At 39.6% G+C, this 25,048-nt stretch overlaps 1 long non-coding RNA gene across 5 annotated transcripts in view; it reads left to right on the forward strand.

Moving 5' to 3' along the window:
* The first annotated feature begins 19,428 nt into the window (after nucleotides 1–19,428).
* LOC147356879 (uncharacterized) overlaps nucleotides 19,429–25,048 on the forward strand; it is a 68,283-nt gene continuing 62,663 nt past the window's right edge. For 3 of the 5 annotated variants that reach the window (XR_015142812.1, XR_015142811.1, XR_015142813.1), the window contains exon 1: nucleotides 19,438–19,574. This is a non-coding gene — a long non-coding RNA (uncharacterized LOC147356879). Of the gene's footprint in view, nucleotides 19,575–25,048 lie in introns of all 5 variants that reach the window. The other 2 variants (XR_015142814.1, XR_015142815.1) reach the window with 1 other exon arrangement.

Below are 25,048 nucleotides of genomic sequence, written 5' to 3' on the forward strand. Positions count from 1 at the left end.
AAGGTTTCCTGGTGTTTGGAAACTTCTCTCTTTTTAAGACTCCCTTCCCGGGACGGAACTCCGTCCCTCCCTCTTTTGTCTCTTTTTTATGTCTTTTATATTTTTTTCCTACCTCCTTTCGAAGAGTTGGGTTGCTTTTCTGGGTGCCTGATGTCCTCTGCCGGCATTCAGAAGTTGTTTTGTGGAATTTACTCGACGTTTAAATGCTCTTTTGATGAATTTGTGGGGGAGAAAGTGTTCTCCCTGTCCTACTCCTCCGCCATCTTGGCTCCTCCCTCTCTTGTTTGTGTTTCTTACAGTTTTGTTCTTGTAATTGATATCTAGTCTCATAGCATTGTGGTCGGAGAAAATGCTTGATATGATTTCAGTTTTATTAAATTTACCGAGGTTTGATTTTTGACCCAAGATGTGGTCTATCCTGGAGAATGTTCAACGTGCACTTGAGAAGGTGTATTCTTCTGCATTTGCATGGAATATCCTGAAGATATCAATGAGATCCATCTTATCTAATGTATTGTTTTAGACTTGTGTTTCCTTATTAGTTTTCTGTTTTGATGATCTGTCCATTGGTGTGAGTGGGGTGTTAAAATCCCCTACTATTATTGTGTTAGTGTCCATTTTTCCTTTTATGTCTGTTAGTGTTTGTCTTATGTATTGAGGTGTTTCTATGTTGCGTGCACAGATATTTACAATTGTTACATCTTCTTCTTAGATTGATCCCTTGATCATTATGTAGTGTCCTTCCTTATCTCTTGTAATATTCTTTATTTTAAGGTCTATTTTGTCTGATATGAGGATTGCTACTCCAGCTTTCTTTTGCTTCCCATTTGCATGGAATATATTTTTCCATCCTCTCACTTTCAGTCTGTATGTATACTGAGGATTGAAGTGGAGACAGCATATATATGGGTCTTATTTTTGTATCCATTCAGCTATTCTGTGTCTTTTAGTTGGAGCATTTAATTCACTTATATTTAAAGTAATTATTGATACATACGTTCCGATTGCCATTTTCTTAATTGTTTGGGGTTGGTTTTGTAGATCTTTCTTCTTCTCTTATATTTCTTGACTATATAAGTCTCTTTAACATTTGTTGTAAATCTGGTTTGGTGGTACTGAATTCTCTTAACTTTTGCTTGTCTGAAAAGCTTTTTATTTCTACATCAATTTTGAATGGGATCCTTTCCAGGTACAGTAATCTTGGCTGTAGATTTTACCCTTTAAGTACTTTAAATATACCCTGCCATTCCCTTCTGGCCTGCAGAGTTTCTGCTGAAAGATTAGCTGTTAAGCACATGGATTTCCCTTGTATGTTACTTGTTACTTCTCCCTTGCTGCTTTTAATATTCTTTCTTTGTGTTTAGTGTTTTGTTAGTTTGATTAGTATGTGTCTTGGCATGTTTCTCCTTGGGTTTATCCTGTATGGGACTCTTTGTGCTTCTTGATTGACTATTTCCTTTTCCATGTTGGGGAAATTTTCAACTATAATTTCTTCAAAAATTTTCTCATACTCTTTCTTTCTCTCTTCTTCTTCTAGGACCCCTATAATTCAAACGTTTGTGTGTTTGATATTGTCCCAGAGGTCTCTGAGACTGCCCTCAGTTCTTTTCTTTTTTTCACTTTATTCTGCTCTTCAGAAATTATTTCCACCATTTTATCTTCCAGTTCACTAATTTGTTCTTCTGCTTCAGCTATTCTGCTATTGATTCTTTCTAGAGTATTTTTAATTTCAGTAATTGTGTTGCTTGTCTCTGTATGCTTATTCTTTAATTCTCCTAGGTCTTTGTTAATTGATTCTTGCATTTTCTTCATTTTGTTTTCAAAGTTTTTGATCATCTTTTCTATCATTATTCTGATTTCTTTTTCAGGTAGTTTGCCTATTTCCTCTTCGTTTATTTGGACTTCTGTGTCTCTAGTTTGTTCCTTCATCTGTGTAGTAATTCTCTGCCTTTTCATTATATATATTTTTAACTTACTGAGTTTGAGGTTTCCTTTCCCAAGCTTCAAGGAAAGTTGAATTCTTTTCTTGAAGAAGGTTGACTTCTTTCTTCCTTTTGGTTTCTGCCCTCCTAAGTTTGGTCCAGTGGTTTGTGTAAGCTTCACATAGGGTGAGATTTGTGCTGAGTTTTTGTTGTTTCTTTATTTTTTCTCTGATGGGCAAGGCTGAGTGAGTGGTAATCCTGTCTGCTGATTATTTGGTTTGTATTTTTGTTTTGTTTGTTGTTTAGATGAGGTGTCCTGCACAGGGTGCTACTGGTGGTTGGGTGATGCTGGGTCTTGTATTCAAGTGGCTTCCTTTTTGTGAGTTCTCACTATTTGGTACTCCCTAGGGTTAGTTCTCTGGTAGTCTAGGCCCTTGGAGTCAGTGCTCCCACTCCAAAGGCTCGGGGCTTGAACTCTAGTCAGGAACTAAGGTTTCACAAGTGGTTTGTTATGACACTAAGTAAGATTAAAACAAATATCCAAAAATGAGAAACCAAAGATGAACCCCAGACAAATGGCAGTTACAAAATCAGGCAAATAATAATTAAAATAATGGAATATACACATATACATATACACCCATGAGCAAAGTCAAGACAGTCCAACAAAAATAGGGTACAGTAGATTGACCGAGTGAACAAAGGAAATAAAAAATTATATTTAGCAGTTAAGAACAAAACTAACTAAAGCACAAAGTGGAAAACAAAACTAAAGTAATGTGCCAAGTGGGGAATAAAGCAATGAAAACAAAACTAACAAATATGTTGAAGAGAAAGGAAAGAAAGAAAAGAAAGAATAGATATGCAAAGTTAAATCGAGGTAGATGAAGATTTATATACATTGCAAGGGGAAAAGAACAGTAGGAAAGGCAAACAAGGGAATAAATGTATAAAAAATATAATAGGTTTAAAAATTAAAATTATAAAAAAGAAAAAATAATAAGAAAGAAAAAAGGAAAGGAAAACTCAACAGAACTGCAAGAGCCCAACGTAAAAACAGAGGTTTATAACAACAATAAAAAGTGTGACTGAATATACACATATACACATACATCCATAAGCAAAATCAAAACAGTCCATCAAAAATAAAGTACCATAGATTGACCTGGTAAACAAATAAATAAAAAATTATATCTACCAGAACAAAGCTAACTAAAGCACAAACTGGAAAACAAAACTGAAGCAAGGTGTCAACTGGGGAGTAAAGCAATGAAAATAAAACTAACAAATATGTTGAGAGGAAAGGAGAGAAAGAAAGAATAGATATGCAAAGTTAAATAGAGGTAGATAAAGAAAATTTATATATGATAAAGATTAACTGCAAGGGGAAAAAACAAAGGAATAAATGTAGAAAAAAAATAATAAGTTTAAAAAATTAAAATTAAAAAAAGAGAGAGAAAAAAAGAAAACCTCCACAAAACTGCAAAAACCCAATGTAGAAGCAGAAGTTTATAGCAACAATAAAAAGTGTGACTCAATAACAAAATCAAAACAGTCCAGCAAAAATAAAGTAAAATAGACTGACCCAGCAAACAAAAGAATCCAACAATTATATTTACCAGAACAAAGCTAACTAAAGCACAAACTGGAAAATGAAACTGAAGCAAGGTGCCAACTGGGGAATAAAGCAATGAAAATAAAACTAACAAATATGTTGAGAGGGAAAGAGAGAAAGAAAAGAAAGAAAGAATAGATATGCACAGTTAAATAGATATAGATAAAGAAGATTTACGTAAGTTAAAGATTAACTGCAAGGGGAAAAGAACAGTAGGAAAAGAAAACAAAGGAATAAATGTAGAAAAAATAATAATAGGTTTAAAAAATTAAAATTAAAAAAAGAGAAAAAAAAAGCAATAAAAAATGAAAACTCCACAAAACTGCAAAAGCCCAACATAGAGGCAGAGGTTTATAACAACAATAAAAAAATGTGACTGAGAAAAAAAAAGTTCAAAAGCTTAATAGGATTCCTTAGTGTCAATAAAATTGACAAGTACAACAGAGTGGGGGGGAAGGAAATGAAAAAAGAAAAAAAAAATCCAACAGAATCTACAGAACAAGTCAAAAAAATAAGAATAATAAATGTTTTTCTTGAGTCACTGCTGTCAGAGTCCTTTCCCTCGTTGGGAGTCACAGTTCACCTCACCTCCTTAGGATGCCCTCTAACACTATATTGATCTCTGGACCTGTTATGGGGGCAGCTCAGATTCTAATCTGGTCTTGCTCCTGTGTGTTCTTGCCCCGAAGGTCCACAGCTATCAGAACTAGCGCATTTTCTTTTGTGGGAGCTCTCAATGGCTTTTTATATATTCCAGAGACAGAGTCCACCCCACTCCAGTACTCTTGCCTGGAAAATCCCATGGATGGAGGAGCCTGGTGGGCGGCAGTCCATGGGGTCGCTAGGAGTCGGACACGACTGAGTGACTTCACTTTCACTTTTCACTTTCATGCATTGGAGAAGGAAATGGCAACCCACTCCAGTGTTCTTGCCTGGAGAATCTCAGGGACGGGGAAGCCTGGTGGGCTGCCGTCTATGGGGTCGCACAGAGTCGGACACGACTGAAGTGACTTGGCAGAGACAGAGTCTGTCTAGATGATCATGTGGATTTAATCTGCAGCTTATATAACTGGTGGGAAGGTTTTGGGTCTTCTTCCTTATCCACGCTCCCCCTGGGTTTCAACTGTGGTTTTATTTCCACCTCTACATGTGGATTGTCCACTGGGGTTTGCTCCTGAGTCTGCCCTGGAGGACTTGGGTTTGCCCCCATGAGGGCCAGGTGTGGAGGTGGGGCAGCTGCTTGGGTCCCAGGGGTTCTGGCAGCACCAGGTACTCAAGGGGTTGGCGGCTAGGGTGGCAGGAAGTATAGCGCTCTAGAAGGGTATGGCGACCGGTATTGGCCAATATGCTCCAGTATTCTTGCCTGTATCCAGTATTCAACCCCCCTCCCTGACAGAGAAGCCTGGCAGGCCACAGTCCACAGGGTTGCAAAGAGTTGGACACAACTGAAGTGACCCTGTATGCATAGATGCAAGACTTTTTTTGAGAGTTGAGCGTGAAGGTGGCGCAGCTGCTTGGCTTGTGGGGACTCTGGCGGTGCCAAGTGTGCAGGGACACGGACTGCTTCCAGTGCAGGAATTATGGCCCTATCAGAGTCTTTTTTTGAGCCTCTTGTAGCTGACGATCAGACGTCCTCTTTGGCCAGTATTTCTCAGTAGTTCCGCCTGTTCAGGCACTTAGAGGGCTCCCTTGCCTGGGGTCCTTCTCTGTAGATTGGAGCAGCAGGCACTTAAAGGGATACCCTGGGTTGGGCCCTGCTCTGTAGTTCAGCATATCAGGCATTTGATGGGCCAGCCTCTCTGTTGTTCAGCTGCCTATGCAGGCATGTGGGGGGAGAGAGGGTATGGTGATGGTTCCACCCCCTATACATGGCTCAGCAGTATCGCCTTGCTTCCATGGCTGCCTGGCTTTCCTCCATTTCCCACCACAGTCTCCTCCCTCACATCCCCTCAATCCGTCTCTCCACAGTCAACAGCAGCCCTCGCCTGGGATTGCTCCACAATCCCTTAACTCCAGCTCTCAGCCACTGCCCTGTCCTGGGGACCAGTGTTCCTGTCTGGGGTATGTATGGCTGCAGCAAAGACTTTCTGATTCTCATTCCATTTAGGTTGCCAGAGATCAGCTGTTTCACTCTCAGCCTTAAATGTTTCTCCTCTGACTCAGACAATTGCCCCAGTGTGGGGATAGGACCCCTGCTTCAGATCCCCAACCCGCCAAGGGCAGGTCCAGTCCTACTAACACTCCTGTTTTGCTCCCTACTTCCTTCATTCTACCGAGTTTTGCATGGTTCTATATATTCTTTTCCCCTGGTCAGGTACTCCTGTCCACTCTTAGCTGGTGTTCTGCATGCGTTTCTGTGTCTGAAGGTGCATTCCTGATGTATCCATGGAGAGAGATGTACTCCATGTCCACCTACTCCTCCGCCATATTGTTCTCCCCAGGGTCACCTTCTGAGATGCATTTTGGCTGGACAGCTCCAACTTCTCTGGAGCCTCACAGTGATGAGACAGTTTGACTCTGTCATTTTTATTACAATCATTACTCACCTGCAGGAGACTGAGGCCAGGGAGAAACACTGAAACCCATGAGCCACTGTCCAGTAAGCAGCTGTGTCATTAATTTAACTCTCAACAGCCCAAAGACCAAAGTATGCTGTCAATTTCATGGCACAGGCTACCAGAGTGGTGGCAGGAGTGTTTCTGGTAAAGAAAGCTACAATGTCTGTCAAATTAGAGAAGACGAGTGCAGAGGGACAGATGAACCAGATAAGGAAGTTTGCTCAGAAGTTCACATAAAGCCATGCTTCTCTACAGACAGACTTCCCTGAAAAGGGCTGCCATAGGAGGGGAGAGGAGTGTAAAAGAGGAATGCCCAGAAGTGAGCCTCTGGACCAGTGAATAAGGAGCAGAGCCATTGTCTCCTGGCCTTGGGCCCCAAAGCCCTGGAAGGCCTAACCTGTGTCTGCTTTGGGAAACAGAGTACAAAGAACAATCTATTATCCTGTTGTGCTGACTTCTTTCAACAATTCAAAACAAAATCCCTGCTTCTTTTCTCAGAGAGGGTTGGGTCAAAGTGTCTGTATTTAATTGCGTCCTTTTCTTTTTAGATGACCAAGCGTCATTAAGGTGGGATGATTTTCCTGAGGGAGGAAAGTGAGCAGGAAAGAGGTGAAAGACACTTCAGAATCCTCTAAATCTACCTTCAAACTTTCCCATCTCACCCGCTCTCTCTGGGGAGGGCCAGTTGCATCAAAGACACGGAAAGAGCCACCAAGGACCGGCAGCTGGGGCAGAGGGGACACAATCTGAGGGAAGAGTGAGACCCTTTTTAGTTTTCTTCTCTTATCCTCTCTCTCTGTTATTCTCCGGAGAAGCGTTTGGGTGAGCAGATTCAGAGGTGGGTGACGGTGTATCAGGAATGCTGCGTGCTCATGAGGTAAAATGTGAGGGGTCTCTGACACCAGAAGGCAAAGAAAGGCCAGACTGGGCGGACCTGGTTCTAGGCTGGAAATCCAGGGGTGAGCAGTATCTCTCCTGCCTCCTGGGAACAGGAATGCAGTTGGGGATGAGGGATGCAGGCTAGGAACAACCCATGTCCCATCGCTCTGGAACCTCAGAGCCAGACGCAGGATGCTGTGAAGAACCAGCAGAGGGTTGTGCACCCCAGAAAATGTCACAGGGAGACACTATGACACAGGGAGTCTCTCTGGGTGGAGGCAGACAGAGAGAAAGAGGTGCTGAAGATGCTTTGAGCATCTCTGAGATCAGGCTTCAATCAGCTGACTGAGCAGTCACTTTTCTTTCTGGTTTCAGGATGGGAATGTTCCAGGGGCCAAAAAGAAAAAAAATTATCTAATTCCTCTACATTAGCAGCTGTTGAATATGGAAAAATTGGTAGGTATTTGTTTTTCATGAACAAATTGGCATAGTTATTTGGGGAATGTCATTAAACATTTTTCTAAGATATGATCATTACTGACTAATGTGTGTTCTGTAATTAACCTATTGCTTAAAAATTTTTCTCTAATATAAATAATTCTGGGATGAATATCTATATATTTTCCCCTTGTCACCAAAATGAGATTGCCAGATCCAAGGGGTGAAAGATTTTGAAGACTTCTGATGCATTTTCCTAATTGCTTTCTAGAGAAATGTGCTAATTAACACTCCTAGCAACAGGCTTTCCAGGTAGTACTAGTGGTAAAGAACCCACCTGCCAATACAGGAAATGTAAAAGATGTGGGTTCAATACTTTGGTCAGGAAGATCCCTGGAGGAGGGCATGGCAATCCACTCCAGTATTCTTGCCCAGATAATCCCATGGACAGAGGAGCCTGGTGGGCTACCATCCATAGGGTCGCAAAAAGTCAGATGCAACTGAAGTGACTTGGCACATCACACACAGCAGCAGCAAGCAGAAGAAGATGAACTTGGGACTTTGTCACAATCACAAATCCTGGATTTCCAGAAAAGGTGTGTGGGGGATTGAGAGGAAAGTTTTCCAGTTTCCTTTGCACTAAGTTGCTTCAGTCATATCTGACTCTTTTCAACCCTAAGGACTGTAGCCTGAAAGGTTCTTCTGTCCATGTTATTCTCCAGGCAAAAATACTGGAGTGGGTTGCCATGTCCTTCTCCAGGGGATCTTCCCGACCCAGGAAATGAACCCGGGTCTCCCACATTGCAGGCAGGTTCTTTACTGCCTGAGTCACCAGAGAAGCCTTGGCCACCAGACTCCTTTAGGAGTGTCATTACCCCAAACTGAAAAAGGGGATTTGAGGTCATACTAGATGTTACATATGAAGTTATTGCTGTTGTTTATTTGTAAGTCATGTCCGACTCTTTGCTGTAGCCTGTCAGACTCCCCAGGCAAGAATACTGGAGTGGGTTGCCACTTCCTTCTCCAGAGGATCTTCCCTACCCAGGGATTGTACCTGTGTCTCCTGCATTGGCAGGTCGAGCCTACTACTGAGCCACTAGGGAAGCCCAACATAGGAGGTACTTCTTCCATTTATATGTCAACTTTCCTCCTTTGAGACAGTGAGATTAACTTCAACAAGGAAACCTGCTAGGAAAGAAAGCAAAGGTGGACTCATCCCTTAGCTGACAGCTCTGGAAAAGAACGGGGGATGTCCCCAGAACCTGGGTACAGCGGTTGGTGCCATGCCAATTTTAGCTCCACTGAAGATGGCACACGGCTTATCCACTCTCCTTGGATAGACTGTCACCTTCCTTGTCTTCATTCATTCTTTCCTTCATTCAGCACTAATTGAGCCATAAGGCCAGGCATTTTAGCAAAGAGGGGTAGGGGGTAGTACAAAAGGGAGGATTCTGTCTAGTGTGTCTGAGTAACCATGTGGGAATAGGCACAGATCCCAGACTTGTAAACAGTTCCAATATGACATCCTAGCACTGGAGAGCAGAGCAATTATCTTGGCATGAGCTTAGGAAAGACTTCACAGACGAGGACACTTGTAAGCTCTGGAGGCCAAGTCCTCTTTGTCCAGGCAGAGAAAAAGAGAAAGGACATCCCAGGGAAAACACAGAGAAGTGAATGAGTCTCATATGTTTGGGATTGCAGTGGTATAAATCATGGTGGTGCTGGAGACTTGGGGACAGAGGAGGGCGAGAAATGAGGCTGTAAAATGAATCAGAGTTTCTATTATAAAGTCCCTGCAGTTTGTTCAAAGGGCTTTAACTTATCATATAGGAATGGAGAAACCAGAGAATGGCATTTATATGACCCATACTTCTGTTATAAAAAGATAACTGGGGGCAGAGTTAATGGACTGAAAAATACGAGAGCCTGGGATCAGAAGTGACTAAAATCATGATATAAAGTGATGACATAAAGATATCACCATATATAAGTTTTGTGGTTAAATATTTATTTTAAACAGAGGCCAAACAAAGAAAGTATAGGACAGAAATGACCAGAAAACTGTGGATGAGCTCATGGTAGACAGTGATGAAGTTTGAAGCCAGAGTAGCTGTCATTGCAGAGGATAGAACACAGCCAAGAACATCCCTAAATATTAGAATAATGTCATTATTGTTCCCTTACCTATGACAGTTGACAGGCCAGCATAATCTATGATCTTTCTGGGACTTTTATTAAGTTTTCATCACTGTGCTGCCTTCACAATCCACTGCCTCAGGGAACATTTGAGATTTGAATTTGAAAATGAGATTCACAAAATTAGATATTCTTCAGACTTTTTTGTTTTCTTTCTCCATTCCCAAACTGACTTCAAACAAAAGGTTAAGAAAGATGAGGTCTTGGAGTCTTTTAACCTTCAGTTATGAGAGCTAAATTTTCAGTCATCAAGAAAACATTTCAGAAATGACTCCGTGTTCCTTTGTTATTTGCAAATGTAAATTCCTTTCTTGGAGTCCTGCCCCATGGAAGGAAGAGCCTGCTTGGGTGAGTCTTATGCCTGGGCTCTCAGAAAGGTAAAGAGGGGCAAGGAAGTTTTAGAGGATGTTCTGAGGGCAAAGAAATCAACCAAGTAATGGCACAAAGAGGCTGTGTTGAAGGAGATTCAGTTAGGCAAGAAGGTTGTTGTTGTTTAGTTGCTAAACAACTCAAAGGCACAACTCTGTTGTGCGCCCCATTGACTCTAGTCCACCAGGCTACTCTGTCCATGGGATTTTCCAGGCAAGAATACTGGAGTGGGTTGCCACTTCCTTCTCCAGGGGATCTATAGAGGCATTGCTCCCTGGAGGAAGTTCAGTGAGAGTTTTGATAACATGAAACCAGAAAGTGACCTTTAATCAAGCCGGAAGATAAGAGAACGGATATGAGACCCAGAAAAAGAATGAGTGACAAAGATCCATCCTGAAAAGGAAAATTCTGGTTCCTTTTTCTCCTCATCATGTGCTCTCTCTCAAGCTAGTTCTTTAGGTCATAGCTGGGGAAAAAGGAAACATTTAATTAATGACTTGAACACTTTCATGGAGGCAGAGTTTTCATATCATGTATATAACACATCTGATGAACGAAGTGAACTTTCTCCTTTCATCAATGTTGTGACTCTCAGAGTCCATGTGGTACTTGCTGGTTGCCATCTCTGTAATTTGCTGTACTCTCTGATGTCTCATCTTGCCTAGAAACTTAACAACATCATGACTACCTCGCCAGCCACCCCTGGCCCACCGTCAACCAATCTTGAGCCTCTGACACCATCATGTATTTCAGAGCTTTGGACTCAGCCCCTCACCCCAGCCAGCCTTTCACTGATCATCTTGACTTTAAACTCCTGCTTCCATCTTTGTTGACAATTCGGATGTTTCTTCAGGTAACACTTGGTGCTACCCAGTCCCTTGAACCTTTCACCTCAGTGTAGGTTCTGATGAGCAGAGTTTCAAGTGGCTTCCCAGTTGATGCTTGAACAAGGTCAACCATTCCATGGATGACTGTCAAATGCCAAGTTGGGAAAACTTGTGGGACCTCAGGACATTAGGCAGGCCCCCCTAACCACTAGCTCTTCTAAACTGCTACAACTTATTTAGCAAATATCGGAGTGACTTCAGAGTTGTGCCTTTGGATGGATCACATTTATCTGGGATGTTCCAAAGGATGCAAAATCATAACAGAAAGAAGGAAAGGTATGGAGACTTCAGGAACAAAATTTTTATGGGAACAAGGGGCTTCATAGCTGAAGTCTACTTCCTTAAACTACCCACCCAGTATCTTATCCTTGGTTACCAAGGCAGCAAGGACACATTTGTACCACTGTGACCCAGATGGAGCTTACTAGAAAATGCAAGTGGGTGAGCAACTTCTCAAAAGACAAAGTCTGTTGGAAACTTTATCTTCTTGAAAGACATGAAATAATAGACTGACTCTGACAGACAGCAGTCTCTATGAAATGTACAAAAAGTAAGTTTCCATTGTATTTTACTCAGATGTGTATTTTCCTTTTACCAGACTCCAGTGTATCTGACGGAGAAGGCAATGGCAACCCACTCTGGTACTCTTGCCTGGAAAATCCCATGGATGGAGGAGCCTGGTGGGCGGCAGTCCATGGGGTCGCTAAGAGTCAGACACGACTGAGCAACTTCACTTTAACTTTTCACTTTCATGCATTGGAGAAGGAAATGGCAACCCACTCCAGTGTTCTTGCCTGGAGAATCCCAGGGACGGGGGAGCCTGGTGGGCTGCAGTCTATGGGGTCGCACAGAGTCAGACACTGAAGCGACTTAGCAGCAGCAGCAGCAGCAGTGCATCTGAACAAGAGATTGGTGAAACTGCAATCACCCTGGTAAACAAGGAGATATGTCTAAAATTCCAGACATTCCTGGTAAAAGAAGTCCCTCCCAAGCCATGAATGATGTGACTGACAATTCTTTTGTTTTCTGTGGTAAAACATACAAGCATAACATTTGCCAGTTTAACTATTTTTGAATTTTCAGTTTTGTAGCCTTAAGTAAAATTCACACTGGGGACTTGCCTGGTGGTCCAGTGGCTAAGACTCTGGACTCCCAGTACAAGGTGTCCAGGTTTGATCCCTGGTCGGGGAACTAGATCCCACATGCTGCAACTAAGACCTGGAACAGCCAAATAAATAAGTGAATGAATAAGTAAAATTCACATTGTTCCACGACCATTATCACTGTCTCCATCCAGAAACTTTTCATCTGCCCTAACTGAATCCCTGTCCTTAAAGATTAATTCTCATTCTTCCTTTTCCCCAGTTCTGGCAACCACTATTCTCCTTTGTGCTTCTATAAATTTGATTACTCCAGGTAACTTGTGTAAGTGGAATTAAACAGTATTTGTCCATTTGTGCCTGACTTATTTAACTGATAATTCTTAGCTAACATTTTCCTCTGTCAATATGTTTGTATTATACAGATCTAGATGTTCTCTTGGTGCTACTGGAAGTCCAGATATAACTTTTCAACCACATAGTCCATCAGTAAACTAGTGAGTGTTGATTGAATTCCTACCACGTATTTAGCAGGGGTTGAGTGCTATGAGAAACAGAATAATTTTGAAAAATACATCACTATTCCTGCCCATGACAGACACAGAGAACAGATGTATGGATGCCAAGGTGGAAGTGGGGGGTGATGGGATGAATTAGGAGATTGGGACTGACATATTCACAATATTGATATTATGTATAAAGTAGACAACTAATGAGAACCTACTGTATATCACAAGGAACTCTACACAGTGCTCTGTGGTGACCAAAATAGGAGGGAAATTTTAAAAAAGGGGGATATAAAAGGTGGAAGCAATGACAGATTTCCTCTTCCTGGGTTCCAAAATCACTGCAGATGGTAACTGCAGCCATGAAATCAGAAGACAGTTGCTTCTCGGCAGGAAAGCGATGACAAACCTGGACAGCGTGTTGAAAAGCAGAGACATTACTCAACTGACAAAGGTCTGTATAGTCAAGGCTATGGTCTTCCCAGTGGTCATGTATGGTTGTGAGAGCTGGACCATAAAGAAGGCAGAAGGCCAAAGAACTGATGCCTTCAAACTGTGGTGCTGGAGAAGACTCCTGAAAGTCCCTTGGATAGCAAGGAGATCAAACCACTCAATCTTGAGGGTGATCAACCCTGAATATTCACTGGAAGTACTGATGCTGAAGCTGAAGCTCCAGTATTTTGTTCATGTGATGTGAACAGATGACTCATTGGTAAAGTCCCTGATCCTGGGAAAGATCTAGGGCAGAAAGAGAAGAGGGTGTCAGAGGATGAGATGGCTGGATGGCATCACCAATGCAATAAACATGAACTTGGGCAAACTCTGGAAGATGGTGAGGGACAGGGAAGCCTTGCATGCTGCCATCCATGCAGTTACATAGAGTTGGACATGACTGGGTTACTGAATAACAACAACAGCTGATTCACGATGCTGTACCGTAGAAACTAACACAACATTGTAAAGCAAATACACTAATAAAAATGGAAAAAAATTTTTTTAAACCTCTAATTTTGTAGATCTGGAGGCTAAGTGAACACATAAAATAATAGTAGAGTGTGCACACAAGTATGCAAACACACACTGATACACAAGTAGACATCTGCCTTCATTGCCTCATCATACTAAACCATGGTAGTGGTTTAGTCGCTAAGTAGTGTCTGACTCTTGCAACCCCATGTACTGTAGCATGCCAGGCTCCTCTGTCCATGGGATTCTCCAGGCAAGAATACTGTAGTGCATTGCCATTTAAAACAGGTGGTACCTGATGATCCTACATGCAGGGAGGCAAAGGAGACAAAGATATAAAGAAAAGACTTTGGGATTCAGAGGGAGAAGGGGAGGGTGGGATGATTTGAGCGAATAGCACTGAAACATGTACGTTACCATATGTAAAATAGACGACCAGGGCACATTCAACGCGTGAAGCGGGGCACCCAGAGTCAGTGCTCTGGGGCAACCTAGAGGGATAGGGTGGGAAGGGAGGTGGGAGGGCCGTTCAGGATGGGGGACACATGCATACCTGTGACCGATTCATGTTGATGTACGGCAAAAAACATCACAATATTGTAAAGTGATTATCCTCCATTAAAATAAATAATTAAGAAATAAAACAGGTGGTACAAAGATGATTCCTGAGAGATCAATAAATTTGGGGCAATTCCAAGTACGTTTGGAGACATAATATTTAGCGAATTGCCTTGGAAATTTTCTACTTGGGCCAGTGGTTATGGGGAAATTTTCATTAAAAAAATAAATGTTAACTATTCAGAGATTTTATTTTTTTTTAATGGGAAGTAGCTGCTTTGCTCACACATCTATTTCTCAATATGTCTCTTCAGTTTAGATATTTCATTGTATCCTGTTAAAAAGCAGTCAGCTATTTGCCATCTGTACTGAACAGCTGCAGTTTCCTTCCTATTCAAGCACATTTTATTATAGAGAATTTGGCATATTGTGCTTGCCACTTGCTTTTTGCATGTCCCTGGCCATGGCTAGAATAATCAGGGAAGGAAAAGAATCTTCATGTCCCAACTCTTAGTTAGGTCAGGTGAATCCAGGTAATGTCATGTGTCAGCTGTTCACCAGATTAGTACTAACTCAGTTAGCCAAGCCCCTGCAGCTTCTTATTCGAGACATCTGTGCACAATGTTAGTTATGAATAGGAGCCAATGTGTAAATACCCATGGGATTTCTTGTTAAAGGTTTTTAGATTGAATCAACTATTTCTCTCTTCTCCTGAAATTTTATTAAAATGAAAATAGAAACAAACAAGATACAAGTCAGCAAGAAGAAAGAAGAAAGAGAACAGGAAAGATTATCTCAGCAAATGAGAAGTATCAACAATATTTTGAAATCTGAAGACAGATAGATGAGTAGTAGAATTTATTTGAGCCTTGAAAGGATGTTGAGAAGAGAAGTACAAGAAATAAATGAATTTGACTTGCAGGACCCTGGAAAAATTTAGGAACTGGAGGCAGTAGGGACCCTACAAAATGACTATGATAAAGCTTCCTGGTCAGAAGCAATGCTTAACCATCACCCCTGCACACAAATGTTCTCAGAGCCTCTAAACCCACTGTCTCTCTCATTCTGCATTTTAATTATTTTTTATGCATGGAGAAATATTTTTAGTATGCATGGAGCATTATGTTTATTGTAGATTACCTGGAAAATATATAAGAGCATAAAGAATGAAATAAAACACACATATTGCCATCATCTATAAATAAGTGTGGTTTATGTATGTCATCTAGGATTTTCTGTGTATGTATATATCATAAGCCGTATCATCTTCAATGGAGTCCCATTTTTATACAAACTTCTTTTCTGTCACACCTTTTTGACTTAATATATCAGTAACATATTTGCTTGTCAATAAATAAATTTCAATAATATTATTTCTTATAGTTGAATTGTATTTCTCAGATGGATGTTACTATAATTTATCCTGTTAATCACATAACATTTGACACTTGTATTGTGTCCAATTTTCAACATAATAAACTACAGCAGAATGAATGTAAGTCTTTGCAAACTTGACTGATTGTTTTCTTAAGATTATAAGAAGTAGAATTTCTAGTTTAAATGGTTCATTCTTTCAAAACTTTAATACATATAGCTTAATTGTTATCTGAAAAAAATGACCAATTTATAATCCTATCAGCAATGTAAGAAAGTATCTTTTCCCTATGCTTGCCAACATTTGGAATTACAACAAAAAATAAAAGATGATTTGGTACTAAAAAGGACATCTTGTTTTAATGTATATTTGATTATTAGTTAGGCATTTAAAAAGTTAACTAATTATATTTTGCATATTGGTTGTCCATGACATTTATCCATTTTATTAAAATAGTTATCTTTTCTTGTTGATTTGTTCATGCATTTTAGATATAAAAACACTGACCATTATTGGGTCATACATACATACATAATCTCTAGTTTGCAATTTCCCTTTTAACTTTGTTTATGGTTCTATTCTGATTTTTAGTGCTCTTTTCTTAAATAGGAACAGAGAACTAGGACTCACCAGACATGTTGAGAAGTAGCGTTAAAACGGACACCAAAACAAAGAAGCAGAAAAAGAGACAGAAAGAAATTTGGAGAAAACAAAGAAAATGAGGGAGAGGAACAAAATTCCAACAAGTTATTAAAATAGTCTCAGAGAGAAAAGAGAATATAGTGCATTCATAAAAAAGATTCTATTAAAAAAAGAACAAGGTAGAGGATGAGAATATATATATGTATATATGTAAAGAATATATATATATATTTAACAGAGTAGTTGAAAGAAGATGTTGATAAAGAATATCACAAAATGGGAAAGGAAAATAGGAGATTAAAAATGTAAAATTTAATTAATAGGATTTCCAGGGGGGTGGGAAGAACAGAGAAGACAGAAGGTAATAAATAACCTAAAAAAAAAAGAAAGACCAAAAAATATGCAGATTACATGAGATTGAAAAGCTCTGCCAAGAACTCAGACATAGGAAGCACACATACTTTTGAATTAACTACATATTTCATCTTTGTCACTACTCAGTATATAAATGGTTCATTTGTGATTGAAAAAAAAAAAAACTCTCTTGATTTCTCTTACCTAGATTAAGGAAATCTGTCTAAAAGCAGTGGAACTAGGGGGCAAGGGGAAAGTTCCTGGCTCTCCATTCATCTGTCTCACCTGTATCAGAAATTCCCTCCTCTCTCTCTCTCTCTCTCACCCTGTCTCATATTCTGAGCCCCACTCTAACCCTAACTAGTCCCATTGCATCTGAAGAATTTTATTTCTTACCTGTTATGACAAAATAGAAAGGCATACATATTTAAAGCAAAGACAATACATGGGATTGGAAGAATCCCTTCCTTTCTCTTTTGGTTTCAAAGATCTCTCATAATATAGAAAGTGATTATATTTTAATGTTACAAGCAAAGAAACAAAGTATACTCGTTCTTTATCCTAATGAGATAAGAAAGAATAAAAAATGAGGGAGGTGAGTGACAAGCAAAGGTGAGAAGGTTTGTTAACACTTTTTTCAAGATAAATGAACTCCTGGAGAACTAAATAGCATCTAGAAACAATTGTAAATTGAATTTTTATAGTATAATTTATAAGATTAAGTAAACATTATTTGAATATAAAAATAGCAAGCAACAATCAGAACTGCCTTGAGCAGTTTTATAGGCATTTGCCTATAGAGATATTTTTAAAGTCCATGGAATGGCAGATTGATAATGGATTTATTTAATGAATCTTATCAACCATATTATTTTCTCTAGAAAAGTCCAAACTTATAATCACTGAAGCTTATTAATTCATTTAATCATTTTGTATTACCTAATGATAGGAAAACTCTTTATTTGAAAGTTAATTCAATTATGACAGTTTTTCTAGAGGAAAAAGTAGGTAATTGAGCACTTCCTGCCACCTTACATGTACGTTTATCAGTAAAACTTGGCTAATATGCCAGATCTGTTTCCTTAAATTTAAAGTGCTAAATGGAATCATTACTGTATCTTTTGAACATATCAGTAGATCATTAAAAACCACCAGTGTGAACATTTGATCTTTATCACTGAAGACCGGCCCTTATTTATCAATAAAGCCAGTCTTTAAAAAAAAAAAAAAACCTCATGGTCTTTTTAGCTAGAGCATAATTGGACTTGTCACTTGACTCTCCCAGTAGAAATGATCATAAATCAGCATCATCAAAAATGTTAAAGAATAGTTCACAACAAAAAAGAAAATGATTCTCAAGATGACCAGACCTTGCCAATCATCACTCTATTCAGGGTACATTTGAGGGTTGGTTATTTCAGAGATGTTATCTCAGTTATTTTTTGCTCTTTTCTTCCTGGAGTCAACCTTACAATACCTTGAAAGAAGGGCTGCTGCTGCTAAGTCGCTTCAGTCATGTCCAACTCTGTGCGACCTCATAGACAGTAGCCCATCAGGCTCCCCCGTCCCTGGAATTCTCCAGGCAAGAACACTGGAGTGGGTTGCCATTTCCTTCTCCAATGCATGAAAGTGAAAAGTGAAAGTGAAGTCGCTCAGTCGTGTCCGACCGACTCTTCGAGACCCCATGGATTGCAGCCTACCAGGCTCCTCCGTCCATGGGATTTTCCAGGCCAAGAGTACTGGAGTGGGTTTCCACTGCCTTCTCCCCAGAATGCTGCTGCTGCTGCTAAGTCACTTCAGTCATGTCTGACTCTGTGTGACCCCAGAGACGGCAGCCCACCAGGCTCCCCCGTCCCTGGAATTCTCCAGGCAAGAACACTGGAGTGGGTTGCCATTTCCTTCTCCAATGCATGAAAGTGAAAAGCGAAAGTGAAGTCGCTGAGTCGTGTCTGACTCTTAGCGACCCCATGGACTGCAGCCCACCAGGCTCCTCCGTCCATGGGATGTTCCAGGCAAGAGTACTGGAGTGCGGTGCCATTGCCTTCTCCAAAAGAAGGGCAGAGAACACAAAAAAGAAAAGTGTCAGCAGAACTGGGGTTGGAGGCTGGAGGGGGGAAAAGTCTGAGCAGTTTATAGCTGTTGTTACAAATTACCTAAGTGAGTCATCTCTTCTGAATCATTCCTCCCTGCTGGGATGAGGCTCTGTGAGTACCTAGTCCCTGCATCCAAAGAGTGTTTATAGCCAGACAACTACTGGACCAGGTTATGTTGGAACCATGTCACCCAAACCTTTAATTACAGGTGTCTGTGGTTAAAGCTTGGAGCTTACCAACCTGGGAGATCTTAAGAATCTGTATTTGCTAATTGCCGGATCAGTTTTGATAGCCAGCAGCCTTATTGCCTGAACATGGTTTATTCTGCATTCAAAGGGGCCCCATTCACTTTGCACCATGCCGACACCATCTCCCCACCCCACTGGCCTCTCACCTCCTGAGGACTCCTGTCTTCTGCTCCTGACTCCCATCTGGCCTAGTAAAATGAGCATAGGTCTCTCAGGCATCGTTAGCATTCTTTTATGGAAGCCAATCCCTAAAACAACTAGGGAAAAAGGAATATGTCTATTTTTACCCCCAGATATTTGGATTGGGAAAGAGGGAAAACAGAGTTCTAAGTTACTGAATGCTTAAAATATGTGCTTCTTGTGCTGGAAGCTTTACTTTTAATAGTGTTTTTTATTCAAAGCAACTGCTCTATACCATGCGGTGCTAACCCAGGAAACTGAGACTAAGGCTCTGTGACCCCAAATCACAGAGCTAGTTGGTGACCAAAGAGCAATCTGTTAATTCAGGTCTGCTTGATCGGAAAGTTGGTCCGCATAATGCCAGACTCTGAGCATTAACAAATATGCGGTTGATGGGAGCCATGAGGATAAATTGCATGGTTGTTATTATGCATCATGCACAGCAAATGAGGTAATGCATTTCAAAGGGTTATGGAACTATATAAATGTTATTATCATTGTCATAGTTATATTTATTACCTCTTTGCTGGGGGTGAGACTGCGCCAATCGTAGAATAGCAAACTATTTAGAATCAGTAGTCCCCAACCAAGAAGAAATAAAATTGTGGCAAGCTGCCTTCTTAACAGAGTGAAGAAAGATACCCCTCAAGGCACAGTACAATTCCTTGAAGATAAGTCAGAGCTTCAGGTAAACCAGAGTACTTGTCTTTTTTCTGCCTTTCTCATCTTTGGGTTTTCTTTTTTGCTTTTTCACTGAACTGTAGGAGGGCCAATGAATTTGATTCATGGAGTAACAAGTTAGCTTAAAGGCTGTATAACAAATGCATCAAAGAACATGACTATTTATGATAAAATATTATTTTAAATGTTAATATTTTAAAAACAACTTTTAAGCATCATTAAGAAAAGTGAATACTTTTTAAAAATTGAAATATAGTTGATGTACAATATTGTGTCAGTTTTAAGTGTATAATGCTGTGATTTGACATTTGCATACATTATGAAATGATCACCATGGTAAGTCTAGTCATCATCCATCCCCATACAAAGTTGTTTCAATAATACTGACCAATGGTACTTACACTGTATATTATATTCCTGTGGCTTATTTATTACAAAACTGGAGATTTGTACCTCTTAATTCTCTTCATTTATTTTGTCTCCTCTTCCCCTCTGGCAGCCATCTGTTTGTTCTTGTATCTATGAGACTGTTTTCATATAGTTTATTTTATCTTTTACATTTCATATGTGAGATCATATGGTATATGTCTTTCTCTGACTGACATTTCACTTAGCATAATACCCTCTAGATTCACCCATGTTGTCAAAAATGGCAAGAATCCCTTTTTTATGGCTGAGTAGCATCCTATTATCGGAGAAGTCAATGGCACCCCACTCCAGTACTCTTGCCTGGAAAATCTCATGGACGGAGGAGCCTGGTGGGCTGCAGTCCATGGGGTCACTAAGAGTTGGACACGGCTGAGTGACTTCACTTTCACTTTTCACTTTCATGCACTGGAGAAGGAAATGGCAACCCACTCCAGTGTTCTTGCCTGGAGAATCCCAGGGACAGGGGAGCCTGGTGGGCTGCTGTCTATGAGGTCGCACAGAGTCGGACAAGACTGAAGTGACTTAGCAGCAGCATCCTATTATATGTATATGTTTGTGTATACCACATTTTCCCTATCCACTCATCTACTGATGGACACTTAGGCTGCTTCAATATCTTGTCTATGTAAATAATGTTGCAATGAACATTGATATACATATATCTTTTAGAATTAGTGTTTTCATTTTCTTTGGGTAAATACTCAGAAATATACCTATTGAAATGATAATAGGGTTTCTATTCTTCAGTTTGCTAATATGATGTATCATACCGATTGATTTGCAGGTACTGAACCATCTTTGCATACCTGGATATGTCTCTTTTGATCATGGCATTTTTTAAAATTAATTTTTATTGGAGTACAGTTGGTTTACAATGTTGCATTGGTTTCTATTGCATGGCAAAGTGAATCAGTTGTATATACACCCTCTCTTTGTTTTGAAGTCATGGTGTATTTTTTTATATTACTTGTTTATTCTAAAACATAATACAAATGAACATATGTACAAAGCAGATTCACAGCTATGGAAAAAAATGTGGTTACCTCAGGGGAAAAGGAAAGGGGAATGAAAAATCAGGGTTATGGGACTAACAGATACAAACTACAGTGCATAAAGCAGATAAACAACATGATACAATTTATAGCACAGAGAAATTATAGCCATTATCTTGTGATGACTTATAGTGGAATATAATCTGCAAAAATACTGACTCTCTATGTTGTACACCTGAAATTAATATAATGTTGTAAATCAACTATAATTTTTCAAAAAAAAGGAAAATAGTAGAATTATAGACTCAACCATGTATTAAGTTCAATTTAAAACTCATTTTTAATGTATTAGTGAATTTGAATTTTAGTATCTTATTGAGAAATTATGCATTTATGTTCATCAGTAATATCACCTGTGATTTTCTTTCTTTCTTTTTTTTTTTGTGGTGTCTTTGATTTTGGTAACAGGTGATGCTGCCCTTGGAGAATGAGTTTGGAAGCACTCTTTCTTCTTTATTTTTTTACAATAGTTGAAGAATAGCTGTTAAGTTCTTTGAAATGTCTGATAGAATTCACCTGTGAAGCCATTTGGTCCTGGAATTTTGTTGGGAGTTTTTAAATTTATCAATTCAACTGCATTACTGGTAATAACTGGCTCATATTTTCTATTTGATCCTGACCCAGTCTTGCAAGATTGTACACATCTAGGAATTCATCCATTTATTCTAGGCTGTCCATTTTATTGGTGTATAATTTTTGTAGTGGTCTTTCATATCTTCTATATTTCTCTGGTGTCAGTTGTAATTCCTCCTCTTTTATTTCAGATTTTAGTTATTTGGATCGTCTTTTTCTTTTTCTTGTTAAATCTGGCTAAGAGATTTATGTTTTCTTTATTTTTTCAAAGAACCAGCCCTTCATTTTATTAGCCTATTATTTTTAAGTCTCTGTTTCATTAATTTTTGTATCTTTATTATTTATTTTCTTCTACTAACTTTGGTTTTGTTGTTGTTGTTGTTCTTCTTCTTTTTTCTAGTTTCTTTAGGTATGAGATTAGATTGTTTGAGATTTTGTTTTGTTTTGTTTTCTGAGATAGACTTGTATCACTTTAAACTCCCTCTCAGAACTGCTTTTACAACATGACACAGATTTTGGATCATTTTGTTTTAATTTTCATTTATCTACAAGTGTCAAGTTATTCTCTCTGTCTTTTTTCCCCTCCAGTGGCACATTGGTTGTACAGTAGCATGTTGCTTAGATCCAAATGTTTGTGTTTTTCAGTTTTTTATTGTAGTTCCTTTCTAGTCTCCCACCATTGTGGAGGTAAAAGAAATGATATAATTTCTATGTTCTTAAATTTACTGAGACTTCTTTTGTGGCCTAGTATATAATCTATTCTGGAGAATTTTTTTTTTTAATAAAGAGAATGTGTATTCTGCTGTTTTGAGTTGAAAGGCTCTTTGTATACCTGTTAATTTTATCTAGTCTAATGTGCCCATTAAGGCCCGTGTTTTCTTATTGATTTTCTGTCTGCATGATCTGTTCATTGATATGAGGGTATTTGGAACTAATTGTATTACTACTAATTTCTCTCTTGATGTTTGTAAATATTGAGTTTATGTATTAAGATGCTCCTATGTTTGATGCATATATATTTAAGATTGTTGTTTCCTCTTGCTGAATTATATTCTTTATCATTATGTAATGTATTCCACTGCCAACTTCAGGAAGCAGGAGGTTTTTCAGCGTACGCAGTGGGTCAACATTATCTCTATATATGTATATCTCACTTTGCTTTAAAAAATCAAATTGTAATTTGACTTTGTCTTATTCTGTCCAAATAATTGAATTTAACTAAAGTTTCTACTGAGATGCTTTCCATGTAACTTATTTTTGTGGTGGAACCCAATCACATTTTTAGCTTTGTAAAACAGGATTGAATTGGGGGAAAATAGTAAAATATCTCACTGTTGAAATGATATTTGGTACAACCAATGGTTGAGAGAATTCATGAACAAAGAGCTAAATTAGTGCACCTTCTAGCTTTTTATCCATCAGTTTAGTCTTAGTGAGCCAGATTTGAACCACAGATTTGAACTCTGGAGAAGAGATTGGATGCGCTAATAAAATCTTGACAAGGCAAAAAATGACTTGATGAGATTTTTTTCATGAAATGCAAAGTACTATCCGGGCTTCCCTGATGGAGGGAGGCTGGTGGGCTGCTGTCTCTGGGGTCACACAGAATTGGACACTGAAGCAACTTAGCAGCAGCTGGTGGCTCAGACGGTAAAGCGTCTGCCTGCAATGTGGGAGACCCAGGTTTCATCCCTGGGTTGGAAAGATACCCTGCAGAAGGAAATAGCAACCTACTCCAGTAGTCTTGCCTGGAAAATTCCATGGATGGAGGAGCCTGGTGGGCTACAGTCCTTGGGGTTGCGAAGAGTCATACACGACTGAGCGACTTCACTTTTCAAAATATAATTAGTGTTATTTTATTCTAAAGCACCATTCTCCTATTTTCTTAATTTCTATAGCAATGAGAATAGTCCTGATAAGACAGCATCTTACATAAAAGATAGTAAAGGCTAATGAAAGACATTTTGATCTTTAAAGTAAAACTAGCCTCTGACATGAGACATAGTGGGGAAAAGGAAGGCTGGTTTCTGAGCTGCTTCTGAGCCCACAAATAGTTCATGACACCACCTCTGTCTAAAAACTCTTATTTATTTTTATTTTCTATTGAATAATGTAAGTGTTTCCTGGAATATAGCCCCAAGGTCAGTGTAACTATGTTAACATCTTTCTAGGAGGACACAGTCTGGACCCAAGTAGTTTTCATGTGTAATCTAAGCACGTGTCTCTGGTATGAATCAAAAGTCATTGGTGATTTAATCAAAATATATAATCTCATTTGTGCTGACTCTTTAGTCTGGTGAGGATTAATTTCTTCCCTCTGGCAGAGTTGGTGAGGGAGGAGGAGTGGTATTGATTGAATGGATGAGAAGAGGATCCCCTATGGCCTGCATGTTAAGTCACTTCAGTTGTGTCTGACTCTGTGCGACCCTATGGACCGTAGCCCGCCAGTCTCCCCTGTCCATGGGAGAATACTCCATGGGAGAATACTCCAGGCAAGAACACTGGGGTGGGTTGCCATGCCCTCCTCCAGGGGATCTTCCCAGCGATTGATCTCTGCATCTCTTACATCTCCTGCATCCTCAGGTGGGTTCTTTACCACTAGCACCACCTGGGATACTCTGGTCCCTAACAAATGTCAACTTTAGCATCCCGCTTAAGATGAAGGCCTTCCACACACAAGGCCAGGCGCTGGAATTTCAGATACTAAAATAAGACATGATTCAGAAAGGGCATGCACTGTCCCTGGAGGCCCCTTTGGGCTGACAAGGCTCCTTTCCCAGGCACAATCTACAAAATAATCTGTCATTAATAAGAATCTTTGGAGACCAGTCATAACAAGGCTAATGATACTATGTACTGGCAAAGTTTTAATGAGTATTAGCAGGTAAGGATATAAAGCCCCCAGATGGATGCCTTCCAAATAGAAGATCTCCAACAAATGTTACCTGGATGCAAGTGAAAGAGGAGAGTGAAAAAGTTGGCTTAAAGCTCAACATTCAGAAAACGAAGATCATGGCATCCAGTCCCATGACTTCATGGGAAATAGACTGGGAAACAGTGGAAACAGTGGCTGACTTTATTTTTCTGGGCTCCAAAATCACTGCAGATAGTGATTGCAGCCATGAAATTAAAAGACACTTACTCCTTGGAAGAAAAGTTATGACCAACCTAGACAGCATATTCAAAAGCAGAGACATCACTTTGCCAACAAATGTCCATATAGTCAAGGCTATGGTTTTTCAAGTGGTCATGTATGAATGTGAGAGTTGGACTATAAAGAAAGCTGAGCACTGAAGAACTGATGCTTTTGAACTGTGGTGTTGGAGAAGACTCTTGAAAGTCCCTTGGACTGCAAGGAGATCCAACCAGTCCATCCTAAAGGAGATCAGTCTTAAGTGTTCATTGGAAGGACTGATGTTGAAGCTGA

Source organism: Bos grunniens, chromosome 16 (genome assembly GCF_055505025.1).
Source record: "Bos grunniens cultivar Pamir isolate PY7600 chromosome 16, Bosgru_T2T1.0, whole genome shotgun sequence".
Taxonomy (NCBI): Eukaryota; Metazoa; Chordata; class Mammalia; order Artiodactyla; family Bovidae; genus Bos; species Bos grunniens.